This window comes from Meles meles, chromosome 14, assembly GCF_922984935.1.
Source record: "Meles meles chromosome 14, mMelMel3.1 paternal haplotype, whole genome shotgun sequence".
Taxonomy (NCBI): Eukaryota; Metazoa; Chordata; class Mammalia; order Carnivora; family Mustelidae; genus Meles; species Meles meles.
The window spans coordinates 75183141-75205256 of record NC_060079.1 but is presented as its reverse complement, the minus strand read 5'-3'; the positions used below and the strand labels follow the sequence as shown (position 1 = coordinate 75205256).

The 22116-nt window shown below is 41.7% G+C and overlaps 1 pseudogene; it reads left to right on the top strand.

Moving 5' to 3' along the window:
• The first annotated feature begins 487 nt into the window (after positions 1 to 487).
• The window catches only part of LOC123956093, a 48447-nt pseudogene continuing 26818 nt past the window's right edge, over positions 488 to 22116 (top strand).

The following is a 22116-nucleotide window of genomic DNA, read 5'->3' as shown; positions in this document are numbered from 1 at the left end:
GTGGAGCCTTTTCTTCTGAGACACTATCAAATTTTGGATTTAAAGTCAAGCGACAAAGTTGCATCCATGGAAATGGTTACGTATCATCACTGTAGAAACGAACGCCTGCATGCCCTCTCCAACTGTGGAGAACATACTCCCGGGTCTTGACGTGGAAACTGGAGAGAAGGTGAGAACTGGAGGCAGCAGTACAGACAACCCTTTCAAGGACTTTTGCTATAAAGGAGAGGGAGAGATGGAAGATGAAAGCCGGTGCAGGGGGTGTGGATGTGCAAATGCTCCCAGCCACCCAGCGGAGAGGACAAACCGATGATGCAAGGGCAGGGGACACCGATCCTTAATAAGGAAGCTCAAGGCAAACCCGTTGTGATTCCTCGGTGGTAAAGTAACTAACATTTGCCTGCAGAAGCAGATTCACTCATGCTCTCTTTTCCTCTTCCTATACATGTCTACCTTTGGATCCTTATGCATGTACATGTACATCTCCATGGGTCGGGAACATTACCTGACAGGCAGAAGGACTGGATGTCTTTGATCCGGGGGCGCTGATTCTGGCTTGGCTGCTGTCGCCCTGTTGAAGCAGCGAAAAGAGGCTCTGGTAGACTATGTTCTCCAGACACTTGCAGTTGGCTTGGAAGACGGTCCTCATTTACTGGCTGCTGGAAAGGCAGCAAATGACATTGGGAGTGACATCATGAAGTCCTTTGGACTTGGAGGAAGGCATTCAGATACCGAATGAAGTCACCTTTTCCTTGGAAACTTAGAACCGTGCAACAGTTCACACTTCAGGAGATATTAATTTCCAAGTACATCCGGGAGAACCCAGATAGCGTGGTGATCGTCTCTGGAGAAGGTCCAGATGTACTTCTACAGAGTTACTTATATTTTCACAAAGACGACTTCTAAAAAAGCCAACGAGAATGAGAAACTTCTGAGGGAACTCTGTTTGTTTGATGTTGTGCTCCACACAGATCAAACTGCTGTTGCCCTTGGACTTGAACTGAGAGTCCCATTCCTGGATTGTTGATTTTCTTCCTATTACTTGTCTATGCTACCAGCAAAGAAAATTCCAAAGAATGGGATAGAAAACCATATCCCGAGAAAGAATATTCGAAGACTCTAAACCAATCCTTAAAGAGATTCTCCAGTGACCAACAGAAGCCTTCAGTCATGGGATGACCTCAGTTCATAATTTCTGGTTTAAGATTTTACAGGAATCTTTTACAGGACTGGCCAACTCAGTCGATGGAGCCTATTACGACTTTTGATCTCAGGGTTGTGAGTGTGAGCCCCATAATGGGTTTATTTTACTTAAAAGTAAAATCTTAAAAAAAAAAGATTTCACAGGAATATCTGGACAGCAGGTTGGTAATGCTATGATGCTGAGGGCAAGGCACAAATTTCCCTCAGTACTCCTCAGACTTGCAAAGGTGATTACTACCATTAATCCTGGAATGCCGCTACCCAGGTCAGACTAACTGGCTCACCAGGTACTAGATGCCCAAGCAGACCCACGCCGCCAACCCTTCTGCCTGCACTCTGACCTGGTTACAAGCTACCAAAGCTGAGACATTCACTAAAGCACAGATGGAAGGTAAATGTTCCTACTTGTGAAGGGTAGTGGGACTAGAGGCAGGTGGGGCCACCTACCCATATGTACTTGAGCATAGAAAAAAGTTTCAACTCTAAAACACAAAGGGAAAATAAATCATAAAATTAAAAAGAAATTGTTATCAATGGGGTGGGAGGAAGAACAGGATACAGAAGACAGATGAAAGCCAGACATGTTTTAAACACTTGACTTTGAAACCATGTAAGTATTTTACATAGATCTAAAACAAGATTAAATTTTAGCAACCCCCGGGGTGCCTGGGTGGCTCAGTGGGTTAAGTCACTGCCTTCGGCTCAGGTCATGATCTCAGGGTCCTGGAATCAAGTCCCAAATCCGGCTCTCTGCTCAGCAGGGAGCCTGCTTCTCTCTCTCTCTCTGCCTGCCTCTTTATCTACTTGTGATCTCTCTCTGTCAAATAAATAAATAAAATCTTTTAAAAAAAAATTTAGCAACCCCCAAGTATCTAAAGGAAAATGAAGCCAATGAAATCACTAAGAATCCTTAATGACTTCCTACCCACTAAATGTGATGCCTTGAGGGTACGTTCAACTTAACCTGTCCACATTTTACATTATTGATCACTGACTCATTATTAAAACTCTCTTCCTCCTTGGCTTTTCTGAGACCACTCTTTTTTGGTTTACCTTATAATTCTCTGATTTCACTTCTTAGTATCCTTCACCGTGCCCTCTTCTTCTACCTGTGATTTCAAGATAAATAGTTTCCATTCTTTTTTTTTTTTCTTTTTTAAGATTTTATTTTTCAGTGATCTCTACACCCAACATGGGGCTCAAACTCACAACCCCGAGATCAAGAGTCACACGCTCCATCAACTGAGCCAGCCAGGTGACTCCCCTCCTCTTCTTAAGTAGGCTTTCTGCCCAATGTGGGGCTTGAACTCACAATCCTGAGATCGAGAGCCATATGCTCTTGGGGCACTGGGGTGGCTCAGTCTTTGGGCCCATGACTCTTGGTTTCAGCTGAGGTCATACTCTTGGGGTCATGAGATCCAATCCTGCATCTAGCCCCCAGTCGGGCTCCGTGCTCAGCACGGTGGGCTGGTCCCTTCTCTCTGCTCCTACCCCACTTGCACTCACTCTCTCTCTCTCAAATAAATAAATGAAATCTTAAAAAAAAAGGGGGGGGGGCACCTGAATGGCTCAGTGGGTTAAGCCTCTGCCTTCGGCTCAGGTCATGATCTCAGGATCCTGGGATTGAGCCCCATATTGGACTCTGCTCAGCAGGGAACCTGCTTCCCTTCCTCTCTCTGCCTGCCTCTCTGCCTACTTGTGATCTTTGTCAAATAAATAAATAAAATATTAAAAAAAAAAAGCCACATGCTCTAAGTACTCATTTTTTTCTTTCTTTTTTTTTTTTTTTAAGTAATCTCTACAACCAACGTGGGGCTCGCTTGAATTCACAACCCTGAGATCAAGAGCCGGGCACTTCACGGACTGAGCCAGCAGGGCACCCCTAGGCAGTTCCATTCTTAACTTACTCTTTTTAATCTACTGATCCCTCCGAGTAGTAAAACCATATACTTCCCTGACTTCTATTAGACATATTTACATTAACATATGATTATAAGAAAATTAAGATCGATATGAGTTGCTGTACTATAGGAAAATACTGCCCTGGGAGAGGAAAAATGAACCAATCTCAAGAGAACTGCTCCCAAATCATTTCTTTGATTAAGTTATTTGGCCTATCTACTGAGGTACTGTCATTCAAAACCCACCTCAGGTGTTATCTGCCCTGTAAAACCTTATCAGATTTCTCTCAGCAGAATTAATCATTACTTCCTCTTCACTCTGATCTTTCTTCTGACATTGATTACCTAGTCACGTATATTCCCAAAATGCCAAAACAGAAATGGGTAGAAAAAAATAAAACACAAGAGGCCGCAAGATCTACATAATACCAACATTTGTGAGTGAGGAAGCAGATAGAAGCAAGACGAACAGGAGGAAACGCAAATAGTAAAAATCAGAAATAGGACAGAATAAAGGCTCACACTGAGATAACACCATAGGGAATAGAAGCCGCTGGACCAGTACAGGGACACAAGGACAAAGGCAAAAAAAGGCCCAGACAAAAAGTGAAAACAATCCTTCCGGGATCTGCACCTTCAGGGACTTCAAGAGGCCACACTGGGCCCTGGAAACAGCACCTCCCCACCAGCCCCCACTCACCAATCCCACACCACACACTGGTTGGGGGGGAGGGGCTGAGCAAGGGGCTACAGTGCTGCTCTGGAAGACCTTGAAGACCCCATTCCCAAGGCTCTGCCCCTAGAGGGGCTCCCCTCAGGCCTGAGGGCTCCACTTGTGCTGGCGGGAGACCTGGTTCCTGCCCACCAGCGCCAGTCTGAGACAGAGCTGGTCACCCCTGGCCAGCCCTCACCGGCTCTTTTCAAGCTGCCTTGGCCTTTTGTGTTCATTAGGCCTCCTCTCTCTTCTGGCTTTGGGGGAAGTTTGTGGGGTGCCAGCCCCTGGGTCTTCTTTCTTCCTCCCCCAAAGGCCACCCTAGCGGGCCCTTTCCTGTTAACCCTGGAAGGCAGAGTTCACAAAGCATAAGGAATTCGGGTCTTACTCACAGGGGCCTGTCTAATTCACCTTCTTCCATTGCCTCTCCTAAGTAGTCCAGGAACACTGCCAGCTCCGGTCACCCCAGGGACTTGCTCTGGGCCCTCTCTCCCCTTTCTGCCTCTTGCAACTCCCGCTGAATGTAAAAGCCCTCCTTCTGGCAGGGCAGCATCCAAAGTGCCTTTAGAGTGGGCATTCCAGGGCCCTGGTGGCTCAGCTGGTCATGCGACTGCCTTTGGCTCCAGTCACAAAGCCAGAGTCCTTGAATCCAGCTCCCTGCTCAGCGGGAAGCCTGCTTCTCCCTTCTGACTCCCGCTGCTTGTGTTCCCTCTCTTGCTGTCTCTCTCTGTCAAATAAATAAATAAAATCATTAAAGAAATAAAATAACATTAGGAAGGTATGTGCTATGGTGAGTGCTGTGAAGTGTGTAAACCTGGAGACGCACAGACCTAAACCCCTGAGGCTAATAATACATTATATGTTAATAAAAAAATTAAAAAATTTGGGGCGCCTGGGTGGCTCAGTGGGTTAAAGCCTCTGCCTTCAGCTCAGGTCATGATCCCAGGGTTCTGGGATCGAGCCCCGCATTGGGCTTTCTGCTGAGCTGGGAGCCTGCTTCCTCCTCTCTCTCTGCCTGCCTCTCTGCCTAGTTGTGATTTCTCTCTGTCAAATGAATAAAATATTAAAAAAAAAATTAAAAAATTTAAAAAAAGAAACAAAATAACTAAAACATGCCCACAAAACAGCCGAAAAATCATAGCTGAAAATGCTTAATAAATCAAAGTGAGCTAAAACAAATTAATGAAACAATAGAAATTTTGAGAAAACAGGTAAAAATTAGAGAAAGTAAAAAATGAGATGACAGAATTCAGACTTAACCGACTGAGCCACCCAGGTGCTCCTGAAGATGATATTTGAGTTGCACAAAAGCAAGTACCCCCCCAAAAAAGCCTTATCAGAAAAAGAGGATAGGAGCACCTGGGTGGCTCAGTCAGCTAAGCGTCCAAGTCTTGGTTGGCTCAGGTCATGATATCAGGGTTGTGAGATCAAGCCCTATGTTGGACTCTGGGTTGAGGAGGGGGCTGCTTGAGATTGTCTCTCTCTCTCTCCCCCTCCGCCCCTTCCCCACTTCTCCTGTCTTGCACTCTCTCTCAAAAAAAAAAAAAAAAAAAAAAAAGAAAAGAAAAAGTGAGGAGAGTGGTTACCCCAGAGGAACAGTAACTGAGAGGGAACCCCAGGGGGCTTCTGCTGTTCCTGAAATATACCCTTTTTAATTCGGACATTGATTGATGACAGAGATGTGTTTACTTTGTTAAAATCAGACTGTACACTAATTTTTTTAGAGTCCTCCGTATCAATGCTGTACTCCTTAAGAGATACTTTTATTAACAAACCTTATAAATAAAAGTAAGATGTAATAAGATGTTGTAAGATGAAAATAAATGACAATTACTTGTATAATCTAAGAAAGCTCATTTGTACACCCAATTTCAGTGGATACTCAGGAAGACAGCTTTTCTACTAACGATTTACTCAACTTTCTGTTAATAAAAAGGGTACACATAACCAAAAACCAGATGCTGAAAGAAAGAAAACTCACCTAGTATTTTTTGGCCTCCTGAATGAGTGGGTTAAGCCTCTGCCTTCAGCTCGGGTCATGATCTCAGGGTCCTGCGATCCAGCCCCGCGTCCGGCTTTCTGCTCAGCAGGGAGCCTGCTTCCCCCTCTTTCTCTGCCTGCCTCTCTGCCTACTTGTGATCTCTGTCTGTCAAATAAATAAATAAAATCTTCAAAAGAAAGAAAGAAATGAAGAGAAGTGGGAGCCCTCTGGCTCTGGCCATGATCAGATAGCTTGTATTGGACTAACTCTCCCACAAAATAATAACTACAGAAAATACTTAGAACAACTTTGTGGCAAAACTCTTGGTAACCCATCCAAATCCCCTCGGACCCCTTTTCCCAGTCCTATGCACCCAATCGCCAGCAACTAAACACTAAGCACTCTGTTGTTAACAGTTCACACCTGCAGTCTTCAGCATATGTGTTCTCAGTGGGAGCTACAATTGCTTCTTTGGGAGAAAAAAAATCATACTCTTTTTATGTATAAAGTACAGATAAAAATACAGTATATAAGTAGATTTACATTATGGTATAATTATAGTAATAAAAATTCATAGAAAGTGAGTAGGGAAAAAGTGCCTAAGAAAGTGCCTTAACTAAGGGTGTGATGATGAGCAAAAAGTTGAGTTTTGAACAAAAAGTTGTGCTTTGGGGGATTGGGCACGGGCACTGGCGTTGCTTTTTCATAAGGAGAGCCAGAAATGCTTGAAAGAGGGGCGCCTGGGTGGCTCAGTGGGTTAAAGCCTCTGCCTTCAGCTCAGGTCATGATCCCAGGGTCCTGGGATCGAGCCCCACATCTGGCTCTCTGCTCTGCAGGGAGCCTGCTTCCTCCTCTCTCCCTGCCTGCCTCTCTGCCTAGTTGTGATTTCTCTCTGTGAAATAAATAAAATAAAATAAAATAAAAAAAAAAGAAATGCTTGAAAGTGTGACATTCCCTAGGACAGACCGAGCCAATAACAGACTACTGTGGGGATACAAAAGCTCAATTCCTTTGCCTTTGGGTAAGGCAACTCTAAGGTGATATTTGATGTTCCAGAGTGTTCTGGAGATGAGCCTGATCCTGGGTCTTCACCTATGTGGTACCCGCCCTTGGCGTCTTGCATATCTTGCTTCTTCCATTCCCTTCATGGTTTATCTAGGAAGCATTTTCTTAATTAATCATTTTATCCAAATCCTTGGTTCAGAGTCAACCTCTAGAAGAATCCAACCTAAGACAAACTGTATGAAGCCACTGCAGTGCAATAAACACAAGCAGAAGTTCAAGTTTATGAACAATTAGAGAAGAGAAACACATTAGAATCAAGCTGGTACACTGCTGTTCTATCTGTCAGATAGAATTAGTACAAGTCATCATCCATGATGGCCCAATCCAATCAAAACATAGTAAAAGAAAAGGATCAAATTATCAAAAAATGGGGCACCTGCGTGGCTCAGTGGGTTAAAGCCTCTGCATTCAGCTCAGCTCATGATCTCAGGGTCCTGGGATGGAGCCCCACATGGGGCTCTCTGCTCAGCAGGGAGCCTGCTTCCTCCTCTCTCTCTCTGCTTCTCTGCCTACTTGTGATCTCTGTCAAATAAGTAAATAAAATCTTCTAAAAAATTATCAAAAAACAAGAAAAACCCAGACAATAGGTGAATTTGCTTTTGGAATGTAATTAAACAAGGACAAAACATCTATGATTTATATCCAAGAGAAGAAGGGATAAAGAATTTCACTAATGAAGAAGAATCTATATATTTTATATTTATTTTATTGTTTTTTTATTTTAATTCCAATATAGTTGACATACAGTGTTATATTAGTTCCAGGAGCATAATAACAGTGATTCAACAACTCCATACATTACTCAGTGCTCATCATAGTAAGTGTACTCTTGATTTGTTAAAAAAAGTCTGGTTTTGGGGCGCCTGGGTGGCTCAGTGGGTTAAGCCTCTGCCTTTGGCTCAGGTCATGATCTCAGGGTCCTGGGATCAAGCCCCGTATCGGGCTCTCTGCTTGGCAGGGAGCCTGCTTCCTCCCCTCTCTGGCTGCTGCTCTGCCTACTTGTAATCTCTCTCTCTCTCTCTCATTCTGTTAAATAAATACATTAAATCTTAAAAAAAAAAAAAAAGTCTGGTTTTTTTGGATTTTCTCTTTTTTCCCCTTTGTTTGCCTGTTTTGCATCTTAAATTCCACATATGAGATCATACGCTAGCTGTCTTTCTCTGACTGACTTATTTCACTTAGCAATATACTCTCTAGCTTCATCCATGTTGTTACAAATGGCAAGATTTTTTGTCATGGCTGAATAACATTCCACTGGGTATATGTGTATATACACATACAACATATTCTTTGTCCATCTATCAGTGGACACTTGGTCTGCTTCCATAATTTGGCTATGTAAATAATGCTACAGTAAACACAGGGTTGCATATATCCTTTTGAATTAGTTTCCTTATATTCTTGGCGTAAATATCCAGTAGTGTTATTACTAGATCAAAGGGTAGTTCTATTTTTAATTTATTGAGGAAACTCCATTCTGCTTTCCATGGTGGCTGCAGTTTGCATTCCCAGTAGTACACAAAAGTTCCTTTTTCTTATGTATTTATTTTTTTTTAAGATTTTATTTATTTATTTGACAAAGATCACAAGTAGGCAGAGAGGCAGGCAGAGAGATGGGGGAAAGCAGGCTCCCTGCTGAGCAGAGAGCCTGATGCGGGGCTCGATCCCAGGACCCCAAGATCATGACCCGAGCCGAAAGCTGAGAGACCTAACCCACTGAGTCACCCAGGCGCCCCCAAAGTTCCTTTTTCTCCACATCCTCTCTAACACCTGCTGTTTAAAAATCTATATATTTTTTGGGGGCTGCATCGGGCTCTCTGATCAGCAGGGAGCCTGCTTCTCCTCCTCCCCTCTCTGCCTGCCTCTCTGCCTACTTCTGATCTGTCTGTCAAATAAATAAATAAAATCTTTAAAAAAAATAAAAAATAAATAAATAAAAATCTGTATATTTTTTAAATGCCAACTGGAAGCTCTATAACAGAAAGTGATTATATCTGAATTTAAAAATCCAATTGATGGGTTTGATACCAAATTAAATACAATAGAACAGATAAATAGTAAACCGGAGAACAGGTCAGTGCATCAAACTGAAGCACAGAGAGTAAAAAAGACACAAAAAGAAAACACGAAAAGAGTATAAGAGACTTACAGAACGTGATAGAAAGATCTAACCATGTAATTGAAGTTGAAGAAACAGAGGAAAGAAAGAATGAAAAGAAGCAATCTATGGAGAAACCGTAGACAAAAATTCCCCCAATCCGATGAAAGCTCTTAAACCACACATTCAATAAGCTCTACAAGTCCCAGATGAGACAGAGAAAACACAGCTAGGCATAAGACAGTCAAACTGAAGGAAACCAAATATAAAGGGGAAAATGCTGGGGCGCCTGGTAGCTCAGTCTGTTAAGATTCTAACTTTTAGTTTCAGCATGGGTTGTGATCTTAGGGTCGTGGAGTGAGCCCCACCTTGGGCTCCATGCTCACCCCAAAGTTGGTTTGACATTCTCTCTCCCTCCACCTTGTCCCTCCCCTTCCACTCAAATACATACATACATAAATAATATCTTTTTTAAAAAGGGGAAGAATTGGGACACCTCGGTGGCTTACTCCTTGAGCGTCTGCCTTCAGCTCGGGTCGTGCTCCCAGGGTCCCTACTCAGTGGGGAGCCTGCTTCTCCCTCTTACTCCCCCTGCTTGTGTTCCCTCTCTCACTGTCTCTCTCTCTGTGTCAAATAAATAAATAAAATCTTTTAAAAAAATTAAAAGGGCAAGAATCTTAAAAACAGAAAGATTAAAAAGAGAGGACACCAATAAGTTTGAAAGTTAATTTTTCAAAAGAAATTATGGAAGTCAGAAGACAACGAAATAACGTTTTTTAAGTGCTGGAAGAAAAAACAGAATTCTGTATCAGCAAAAACAAAGACAATATAAAGATATTTTCAACTTAAATGGACTAAAGACCTAAACGCAAGACCTAAAACTATAAAACTCCGAAGGAAAAGAAGATGGAAAATGACTCATAACACTGGATTTGGCAATGATTCTTTGACATGACACACACGACACCACACCAAAAGCAAAACTAGACAAACGGGACTAAATTAAACTTAAAAACTTCCATACATCAAATGATACAATCAATAGAGTAAAAAGGCGGCCTACCGTCTAATATGGGAGGAAATATTTGCTAATTATATATTGATAAGGGGTTAATATCCAGAATATATAAAGAATTCCTACAACTCAACAACAACAAAAAATAACCCAATTCAAAAATGGGCAAACAACTTGAACACTTCTTTCTTTCATTCTCTATTTTTTTCTCTATTTTTAAAAAGATTTTTATTTATTGGGTTGCCTGGGTGGCTCATTCAGTTAACTGTCTGCCTTCGGCTCAGGGTCATGATCCCGGGGTCCTGGGATGGAATCCAGCATCAGGTTCCCTGCAGGGAGCCTGCTTCTCCCTCTGCCTGCCACTCCCCCAGCTTGTGCTCACTCATTCTCCCTTCCTCTCTCTCTCTCTGACAAAGAAACAAAATCTTTTTAAGAAAAGATTTTATTTACCCATTTGAGAGAGAGTGTGAGCAAGAACAAGGGGGTGGGAGGTAAGAGGAGGAGAAGAGCAGAGGCAGGAGAAGCAGACTCCCCTGCCCATCAGGGAGCCTGATGCAGGGCTTGATCCCAGGACCCAGGGATCATAACCTGAGCTGAAGGCAGATGCCCAACTGACTGAGCCACCCAGGCACCCCTGAATAATTCTTTCTGATACTTCTTTCTACTAGTCCTCTCCAAAGATAACATACAAATGGTCAACAATCATATGAAACTAAAACTGATGAGACAATCTCACAACTGTTAGGATGATTATTACTAAAATATAAAACAAGACAGAAAATAAGTATTGTCAAGTATGATCAGAACTTGGAACCCATGTACACTGTTGCTAGGAATGTAAAATGGTGCAGTCGTCACGGCAAACAGTATGACATTTCCTCAAAAAATTAAAAATAGAATCACCAGGGGCGCCTGGGTGGCTCAGTGGGTTAAAGCCTCTGCCTTTGGCTCAGGTCATGATCCCAGGGTCCTGGGATCGAGCCCCACATCGGGCTCTCTGCTCCGCAGGGAGCCTGCTTCCTCCTCTCTCTCTCTCTGCCTGCCTCTCTGCCTACTTGTGATCTCTGTCTGTCAAATAAATAAATAAAAATATTTTTAAAAAATAAATAAATAAATAAAAATAAAAATAGAATCACCATATGATCCATCAGTCCTACTTCTTGATATCTACCCAAAAGAACTGAAAGTGAAATCCAAAGAGATATTTATATACACGTGTTCATAGCAGCATTTTTCACAATAGCTAATGGGTAGAAGCAACTCTAATGTCCATAAATGGATGAATGTAGAAACAAAATTGGTAAATACACACAGACTATTAGTTAGTCTTGAAATCAAAATCCTGTCTCAAGCTACAACATCAGGATATTATGCTAAGTGAAATAAGCCAACCATAAAAAGGACAAATATTATATGAAGATGGGGATAGAGGGAAATGGGGAGCTATTGCTTAGTGGGTACAGAGTTTTTGTTCTGAAGATCTATTACACAAAAGTGAATATACTTAACACTACTGAACTGTATACTTGAACATGAAGAGTTGGTAAATTTCATGTTGCATGTTCTTTTCCACAACTTAAAAAATTTTTTTTATGAGTTTGTTTATTTATTTATTTGAGAGAGCGAGCATGAGCACACAAGCAAGGGGGAGGGGCAGAAGGGAGAGGGAGAAGTGGATGCCTGCTGAGCCCAGAGCCCAATGTGGGACTCAATCCCAGAACCCTGAGATCATGACCCGAGCCAAAGGCAAACACTTAACTAACTGAGGCACCTAGGTGCCCCTTAAAAAAATTTTTTTTTTAGTTAATTTACTTATTTGAGAGAGAAAGAGAGAGGGAGTGCACAAGCAGGAGGGGCAGAGGGAGAAGGAATGAGAATCTCGAGCAAACTCCATGCTGAGTGCGGAGTCAGACTTGGGACTTGATCTCACAACCCTAAGATCACCACCTGAGCCAAAACCAAGAGTCCAACGCTCAACCAACTGAACCACCCAGGTGTCCTGCAGATCTGATTTTTAAGAAATACTAGAGAGAGTTCTTCAGGGTGACCTCAGATGAAAGAAAAGAACTGCTTAAAGATAAAGAGGTAAAATGTATTGCTAAATTTAAGTATGTTAAAGTTCATGATATAAGTAAGTATAAATAGGGGGCTTGGGTGGCTCAGTCTCCCTCTGCCCCTCCTTTTACCCCTCCCTTGCCCCTCCCTTTGCTCATGCACTTGTGCTCTGTCTCTCTCTCTCTCTCTTAAATACATAAAATCTTTTAAAAAAATAATTAAGTATAAATAAATGTTGTTGCTTAAAACAACAGTAAGATCTTGTGGAACTTAAAACACATGCAGAAGTAAAATAAATGACAATAATACAAAAAGTAGGAAGAGGTAAATTAACTTTGACTATAATAAGATTCTTATATTCCTCAAAGTACTAACTGAAGTAGACTATAAATATATATACACCAAAATATATATTGTAATTTCCAGGGTGGCCACTAAAAGAATTGTAAGAAGTTATAAATGAAAAGAGAATAGAAGAGAAAAACAGATGAATACAAATATTTCCTTTATATAAAGGAAGGCAAAAAAGAAGGAATAAAGGGACAAAAACCCAGAGAAGACCAACAGAAAACCAAAAGCAAGACAACAGACTTAAATCCAATTACAACAATAACCAAGTAAATATAAAAAACCAATTTAGAGACAGATTTCAGATTGGATAAGAATACACCATATACTATGCACAAGTTGCCAAATTAAATATAAGAACATAGAGGGGTGCCTGGGTGGCTCAGTTGGTTAAGCGTCCGACTCTTGATTTCAGCTCAGGTCATGATCTTAGGGTTGTGAGTTCAAGCCCCATGTTGGGGTCAGTGCAGAGTCTGCTTGAGATTCTCTCTCTCCTTCTCCCTCTCACCTTCCCCTCCCTACTCTCATGCGCTCTCTCTCCCTCAAATAAATAAAACCTTAAAAAAAAAAAAAGAACAGAAAGGTTGACAGAAAAAAACACGAAAAAGGATAAGTATACAAACACCAGCTAAAAATGAAGCTGATATAGTCATATTAGTATCTGATAAGTATTTTTTTTTAAATCATAGAAGTTAATTTCTTTAAGTGATTTCAAACCAGATAGAAGTATATAAACGGGGGCACCTGGTTCAGTTGGTGGATCATGCACCTCTTAATCTCAGGGTTGTGGTTTCAAGTCCCACACTGGGTATAGTGGTTACTTAAAAATAAAAAATAAAAAAAATAAATATAAATATGCCTATGCATGTGTGTGTGTGTGTGTGTGTGTGTGTGTGTATACATACATGACGTAGTTTAAAAATCAGAGTTATAGGGATGCCTGGGTGGATCAGTTGGTTAAGTGTCTGCCTTTGGCTCAGGCCATAGCCCTGGAGTCCTGGGATTGAGACCCAAACTGGGCTCCTTGCTCAGTGGGGAGCCTGCTTCTCCCTCTGCCTGCTGCTACCTCTGCTTGTGCATGTGTGTCTCTCCGACAAATAAATAAATAAAATCTTTAAAAATAAATAAATTAGTCAATTAATTAAAATTTAAAACTCCGAGTTATAAACTGTTCAGCGAAAGCTTTCTAAAAAGTGAAGCCACTTTCCAAAAAAAAATTGAAGTCACTCTCTTTTTGAGGATCTGTAAACAAATATAATTGAATATACCTAAGATGTTATATTGGGCAACATAAAATAAACTTTATCTATAGAACTAAACATATCCTTTTTTCTTCACTTTACAACATATCTTTCTATAACCACAAGATTGATTTTTTTTTAAATTTTCTTTATTATTTGAGAGAGAGACAGGCGCCCCACAAAATCGATTTCTGATCATGTCAGATGAGAAAAAAAAGTATGTATTTTTTGCTCTTTTTTATTTTGAGACATAACAAGTAAACCTTAAGCCAGAAAGTATTAGTGTAGACAAAGAAGAATGGTAATGAAAATGTCAATATGAATAAATATATAACAAACCTGGGCCGCCTGGGTGGCTCAGTCAGTTAAGCATCTGCCTTTGGCTAAGGTCATGATCCCAGGGTCCTGGGACTGAGCCCCACTAAGCAGGGAGCCTGCTTCTCCCTCTCCCTCTGTCTGCCACTCTCCCTGCATGTCTCTCTCTGTCAAATAAATAAATAAAATCTTAAAATATATATATATATATATATATATATATCAAGCCTAATTTATATTCATCATAGAAATCCTTTATTAGATAAATATTATTTCATACGCTTATACCCAATGTTGGCTAAATCTTTCCATTTTCTGAACAGTCTTTTTAAAACGAACAGGTCCTGGGGCACCTGGGTGGCTTAGTCTGTTAAGCATCTGCCTTTGGCTCAGCTCATGATCCTAGAGTCCAGAGACTGACCTCTGTGTTAGGCTCCCTGCACAGCAGGGTGTCTGCTTCTCCCTCTCCCTCTGCCTCTCTCCCAACCCCTGCTTGTGCTCTCTCTCTCTCAAATAATTAAACAAAATCTCAATTAAAAAAAAAAAAGAAAAACAGTTTTAATGGGGCACCTGAGAGGCTCAGTCATGTGGGCGTACCACTCTTGATTTCACCTCAGGTCTTGATCTCAGGGCATAGGTTCGTCACTGAACATGGAGTCCGCTTTAAAATAAAACAAAACAAAACAAAACAAAACAGCTTTATTGAATTTTAATTCACACAGCATTCAATTTACCTATAAAAGTGCACAATTTAGGGGCGCCTGAGTGGCTCGGTTGGTTAAGTGTCTGCCTTTGGCTCAGGTCATAATCCTGGGGTTCTGGGACGGAGTCCCTCATCAGACTCCCTGCTCAGTAGGAGTCTTCTTCTTCTTCTCTTTCTCTCTCTCTCTCTGTCAAGAAAATAAATAAAATATTTTTTTTAAAAACAGTGCACAATTTAATGCTTTTTAGTATATTCATCACAAACTTGTGCAATCACCACCACAATTTTAGAACATTTTCATCAGCCCCCAAAACCTTACACCCATTAGCAGTCACATTCCCCCTACCCCAATCTCTAGTCCTAGGAAACCCTTAATCTATATTCTGTGCATAGACCTGCATCTTACTGACATCTCATATAAATGCAATCGCGACATGTGGTGCTTTGCCTGGGTAACTTTCATCCAATTGCAACACACGGCTCAAAATCCAAGATTTTGAGATCTGTATCAGAGACAGGTGCAACTCCTTCGGTGTGGCTGCTCTTATGACTAAAATCATCTGCCTCACACATATCCAACATGCAATCGTGAGATGGGAGAAGGATAACCACAATAAAGGATACCATCATAAAAGACAAGAATGGGAGACACAGGACAGTTACTTGTTCACAGAACCTTTGGAATTCTGCTAGCCAGATGTTGCCAGGATCTTCTGCTCTGGTGGCAGAGAATGTTCCTTGAAAAGGATCCAGTTCTTGTCTTTGGAAGTGGACCCTCCTCCACTGCTCTCTATCGCCGATGCAAATTCAGATCCTGATCTGATCCCCCCCCACCGCCAGAGAAACAGCTGTGGGTGCATGTCCCCTGTGCTGCTTCTCCATTCCCCTTTGACCTCCCTTCTTTGCAGTTCTCCCGTCCCCATCTAAGATTCTTATCAAGCAAGCATTCTTGGAACAGTCACCAAATACACATGCAAACTAACTTACTAATCCTTTGCAATTTTTATTATTTAAAACAGGATTCACACACACAATTTCAAAACAGCCGGAAATAGGCTAATAACTACAAACTAGGCTATATGTAAGCCATATAACTCAGAACACCCAAGTAAGAGGCGAGCTGAAGAGTCCTGAATATCCTGTGTAGTTGAAGCCCCATTAAAAACTATTGCTATTTATTTCCGAGAATAATCACATGGGCCCTCCTTCAGAGCCACTAAAAGGAAAGGATGGGGAGCTGAGAAGCACCATTCAAGTCCGGCAGCACCCTCACACACATTCAACAATATTCATTCTGTATTAAAAAAAAAACCAGAAAGTTCATTACTCCACTTCTTCAACTGACTCTCTTTCTGATCTCCTGCTTTGTCTCTATTATGAAGCAGCAACAAATTTAAGCTCCCAGTGATAGTTTCCCCCAGGAAAACGATAACTGCTGCATTTGAACAACAAAGATTCAAGGGATTCAATGAAAAAGTAATTTTATTTATATTCATTGTGTCCTCTTGAGTCTTTTTCCAGAAATGACCCTTAAATCTTGGAAAGGATACTCTCACTCATAAAGAGAAAGATGCAAATTAAAATGACAAAAATTCCAAAAGTTTAAAACACATTAGTTTTGAAGCTCTAGGAAAATAGTCACTCTCATACATTGCTGGTGGGATAAGGGTATAACTTCTATGGAGGATTTTTTAGCAAAACTTACCAAAACTGCAGAGGCATTTACCTTTGATCCAACCATTCCACTTTTAGAACGAGTCCCACAGATAGACCTGTGTATGTAACCTGTACCCATACAAAGTCATACACTCACACAATTTTTCATTGCATCACTGCTTGTAATACTGAAGACTAGAAAAACCCAAGTATTTAGCAATAGAGAAAAGGTAGAATAAACTATGATATGTCCATACTATAGAATATTATGTATCTATTAAAGAAAATGAGGGAAATTTCCAGGTAGTGATATACAGACAGATCTCCAGAACAGACTGATGAGTCTAAAAAAACAAAACAAAAAAAAAAAATACAAGAAACATAAAACGGGTGCCGGGGTGGCTCACTGGGTTAAGCATCTGCCATCAGCTCAAGTCATGATCTTGGAGTCCTTGGATTGAGCCCCATAGGGAGCCTTCCTCTCCTTCTGCCCCTCCCCCTGCTTGTGCATGCTCGCGCTCTCTCTCTCTCTCTCTCTCTAATAAATAAAATCTTTTCTTTTTAAAGATTTTATTTATTTATTTGACAGACGAGATCACAAGTAGGCAGAGAGGCAGGCAGAGAGAGAGAGAGAGAGAAAGAGAGGGGGGAAGAAGCAGGCTCCTGGCTGAGCAGAGACCCCGAGGTGGGGCTCCATCCCAGGACTCTGAGATCATGACCTGAGCTGAAGGCAGATGCTTAACCCACTAAGCCACCCAGGCGCCCTAAAAAAATTTTTTTTAATTAAATTTAAAAAAGCACAAGGAGACTTTGAGAAAGATACCAGGAAATCATCTCGCTACCTAAACAACTACTTAACAAGCAGGAACTTGGGGTGCCTGGGTGGCTCAGTGGATTAAAGCCTCTGCCTTTGGCTCAGGTCATGATCTCAGGGAACTGGGATCGAGCCCTGCATCGGGCTCTCTGCTCAGCGGGAAGCCTGCTTCCTCCTCTCTCTCTCTGACTGCCTCTCTGCCTATTTGTGATCTCTGCCTGTCAAATAAAATAAAATAAAATAAAATAAAATCAAGCAGGAACTTGTCTAAAGCAAATACTTGGACATCCTGAAGTTTAGTCAAACACTTGGAACATCCAGGCCAGAGCCTGACAAAAAGGCTGGTAAATTTTAGTGAATTTTAACCTTTTGCATAGCAGCTACCATCCCTCAGCCGTACAGCAGCCTGTATTTCAGGAAAAATCTTCATGACGTTAAATTCGACAATGATTTCTTGGATGTAATACCAAAAGCATAGGCAACAACAAAAGATTGATATATAGGACTTAATCAAAACTAAACTTTTGTATATCTAAATACAATATCAACAAAATGAAAAAACAATAGAATGGGAGAAAATATTTGAAAATCATATATTTGATAAGGGATTCATACCTAGAATATATAAAGAATTCAAGGGCACCTTGGTGGCTCAGTTAAATGCCTAACTCTTGGTTTAGCCCAGGTCATGATGTCAGAGCTGTGAGATTGAGCCCCACATCAGGCACCATGCTCAGTGTGGAGTCTGCTTGAGATTCTCTCTCTCCATCTGCCCCTTCCCCTGCTCTCTCTCTCTCTCCCCCTCTCCCAAAGTAAATAAAATCTTTAAAATAAGGGTATATAAAGAACTCCTGCAACCCAACAACAAAAAACAAACAACCTAATTCGAATGTAGGCAAAGAACTTGAAATAAACATTTCTCCAGAGAAGACATACAAATAGCCAATAATGGGTCACCTGGGTGGCTCAGAGGTTTGGTCATCTGCTGGGCTCGGGTCATGATCCTGGAGCCCTGGGATCCGCCGGCAGGGAGCTGCTTCTCCCTCTCGCCTGCTGCTTCTCCTCCTTGTGCTCTTCTTGATCTTGCTCGCTCTCTCTGTCTCAAACAAATAAATAAAATCTAAAACAAAACAAAACAACAACAATAAAAAAGCACAAATGGCCAACAGGCACATGAAAAGGGACATCATCAGTAATGAGGGAAAAGCAAATCAAAAGTATAATGAGACATTACTTCACTCACTTGAGGACGGCTATTATCAAAAACCAGGACACCTGGGTGACTCAGTCGTCTAAGCCTCCGACTCTTGATCTCAGCTCAGGTGTTGAGCTCAGGGTTGTGGGTTCAGGCCCTGCACTGGGCTCTGCACCAGTCTACTTAAAAGTCTATTTAAAAATAAAAAGTCTACTTAAAAATAAAAAATAAAAATAAAAAAATAAATGTGGGATGTGAAGAAAATGGAACTCTTGTCCATCACTGGCAGGAGCATAAGATGGTGCAGCCACTGTGAAAAATAGCTCGGAAGTTCCTCAAAAAGGGAAGTATGGAATTACCATTTGATCAAGCAACCCCACTCCTAACTGTACACCCCAAAGAAATGAAAACAGGGATTAGAACAGGTATTTATTGTTGTTGTAGTTAATTTTATTTATTTATTTGTCTGAGAGAAAGAGAAAGAGCACAAGCAGGCAGAGAGGCAGGCAGAGGCCCAGAGAGAAGCAGGCTCCCTGCTGAGCAAGGAGTCTGAAGCAGAACTCGATCCCCGGACCCTGAGATCAAGACCTGAGCGGAAGGCAGCAGCTTAACCCACTGAGCCACCCAGGTGTCCCTAGAACAGGTGTTTGTACATCACGTTCATAGCAACATTATTCACAATATTCAAAAGGTAGAAAAGGCCCAAATGTCAACCAACAGGTGAATGAACAAATAAAACGTAGCAGAGATGTATAATATCACTCAGGCTTAAAAGGAAGGAAACCCTAACACATACTACCACATGGATGAACCTTGAGGACATGAAGCTAAGTAAAATCAGCCAGTTACAAACGGACAAATACTGTATGCTTCCACTCATCTATGGTACCTAGAACAGTTAGGTGCACAGAGACAGAAAGTAGAATGATGGCTGCCTGGGGCTGGAGGAAGAAAAGGGAATAAGGGGTTCTTGTTTAATGGGTACAGATTGCAGTTTGAGATGGTAAAAAATTTCTAGAGCTGGATGGTGGTGATGGCTGCATACCCACATGAGTGCGGTTAGTGCCTCTGACGTGAACACTTAAAAATGGTCAAAATGGTACAATGTTATGTATATTTTACCACAACAAAAAAATTGGCCATATTACAAATGGCCAATATGAACATGAAAAGATGCTTGATATCAGTACCCAATAGAGAAATGCAAATCAAAACCACAATGAGATACCACTTCACACAGTTAGGATGGATTATTGTCAGAAACAAACAGAAAGTAAGAGTGTCGGGTGTTGAGAAACTGGAATCCTCCCACATTACTGGTAAGAATGTAAAATAGAGCAGCCGCCCTAAAATATCAGCTTGGCAGTTCCTCAAAAAGGTAAACCAAGGGGTGCCTGGGTGGCTCAGTGGGTTAAGCCTCTGCCTTCGGCTCCAGTCATGATCTCAGGGTCCTGGGATCAAGCCCCGCATCAGGGTCACTGTTCAGCAGGGAGCCTGCTTCCTCCTCTCTCTCTCTCCGCCTGCCTCTCTGCCTACTTGTGATCTCTGTCTGTCAAATAAATAAATAAAATCTTTTAAAAAATTAAAAAAAAAAACTAAAAGGGTAAATTTGGGGGCACCTGGGTGCCTCAGTCGTTAGGTGTCTGATTCAGCTCAGGTCATGATCCCAGGGTCCTGGGATGGAGCCCTGCGTCAGGCTCCCTGCTCGGTGGAATGCCTGCTTCTCCTGCTCCCATTCCCCTGCTTATGTCCCCTCTCTTGCTGTGCCTCTCTCTGTTAAATAAATAAATAAAAACTTAAAAAAATTAAAATTAAAATTAAAAAATTAAATTTTTTTAAAAGGGTAGATTTTGGGGTGCCTGGACAGCCTAGTCAGATGGGCAACGACTTCTTGGCTTCAGCTCAGATCATGGTCTCAGTGTTGTGCGATCAAGACCTGCGTCAGGCTCTGGGCTCAGAGCAGAGTCTGCTATTATCTCCCTCCCCATCCCCCTCTGCTCCTTCCCCTGCTCGCGTGCGCTCTCTCTCTCTAAAATAAATAAAATCTTTTTTTTAAAAAAAGGGGACATAAATTTAGTTATGTATATTTTACCACGATTTTTAAAAAAGAACTTTTGAAAGTTATGTTACCTTTAGTGTAAGAGATAGGGATGTAACATTCATATCTGCTTACATTTGCATAAAGAAATATTTAACAATAAACACATAGAAGTGCGTACCTGTAAGAGAATGGTTATTGAATGGATGGGGACAGACCTGAGGAGATTACTCCATGCAGACTCTTAGTCTCATTTTTATTTAAATCATGTAATATACTACCTATTCAAAAATGAATAGATTTGGGGCACCTGGGTGACTCAGTCGGTTAAGCGTCCGCCTTCAACTTAGGTTATGATTCCAGAGTCCCAGGATCGAGCCCCACATCAGGCTCCTTTGCTCTGAGGGGAGTCTGCTTCTTCCTTGGATCCTCCCCCATCTCGTGCTCTCTCTTTCAAATAAATAAATAAAATCTTCTTTTAAAAAAATGGGTCGAAGAGGGCGCCTGGGTGGCTTAGTGGGTTAAAGCCTCTGCCTTCAGCTTGGGTAGTGATCTCAGGTTCCTGGGATCCAGCCCTGCATAATCTCTGCTCGGTGGGGAGCCTGCTTCCTCCTCTCTCTCTGCCTGCCTCTCTGCCTACTTGTGATCTCTGTCTGTCAAATAAATAAATAAAATCTTAAAAAAAAAAAATGGATAGAGGGGCACCTGGGTGGCTCAGTGGGTTAAAGCCTCTGCCTTCGGCTCAGGTCATGATCCCAGGGTTCTGGGATCGAGCCCCACATCGGGCTCTTTGCTCTGCAGGGAGCCTGCTTCCCCTTCTCTCTCTCTGCCTGCCTCTCTGTCTACTTGTGATCTCTGTCTGTCAAATAAATAAATAAAATCTCTTAAAAAAAATAGATTTTCAAACAACTAAATAACATTTATTCAGATATGGTTTTTCCTTGACTAAAGCAGTCACATGCTTTTTAAAATCATTCTTGGGATGCCTGGGTGGCTCATTGGTTAAGCATCTGCCTTTGGCAGGGGTCATGATCCTGGGGTCCTGGAATGGAGCCCTGTACCCGGCTCCTTGCTCAGCAGGGAGCCTGCTTCTCCCTCCGTCCGCTGCTTCCCCTGCCTGCGCATGCACGCTCTCTTTCTGACAAATAAATAAGAATATATATTTTTTAAGATTTTTATTTCTGTGAGAGAAAGAAAAAGAGAGAGAACGAGAGAGGGGAGGGTAGAGAGAGAAGCAGACTCCGGGCCAAGCAGGGAGCCTGATGCAGGACTCGATCCTGGGACTCCGGGATCTTGACCTGAGCCAAAGGCGGTCACCCAACCAACTGAGCCACCCAGGCGCCCAAAACCTTTTTTTAAAAAATCATTCTGGGACACCTGAGTGGCTCAGTCAGTTATGTGTCTGTCTTAGGCTTAGGTCATGATCCCAGGGTCCTAGCATCCAACCCCGCATCTAGAAGCCTGCTTCTCCCTCTCCCTGCCACTCCCCCTGTTTATGCTCTCAATATCTCTGTCTCTCTCAAATAAATAAATAAATAAATAAAATCCTTTTAAAAAAATCATTCTTATATAATTAAAGTTTGTATAGTTACTCTAAATCAGAAACATAGTCTCAATTCCATTTTAAATAAAAATGTTTGATCCTGTAAAATAAAGGAAGCTTCAAGGTTAGTTTAATGCTAGCTCTCGCCCTGTCCTGCTGATGTGCTCTGCAGTGGGTTAACTCCTGTCAGTGGCAGAGGGGAGCATGGCGCTCTTTCCCTTCTCCAAACTGAT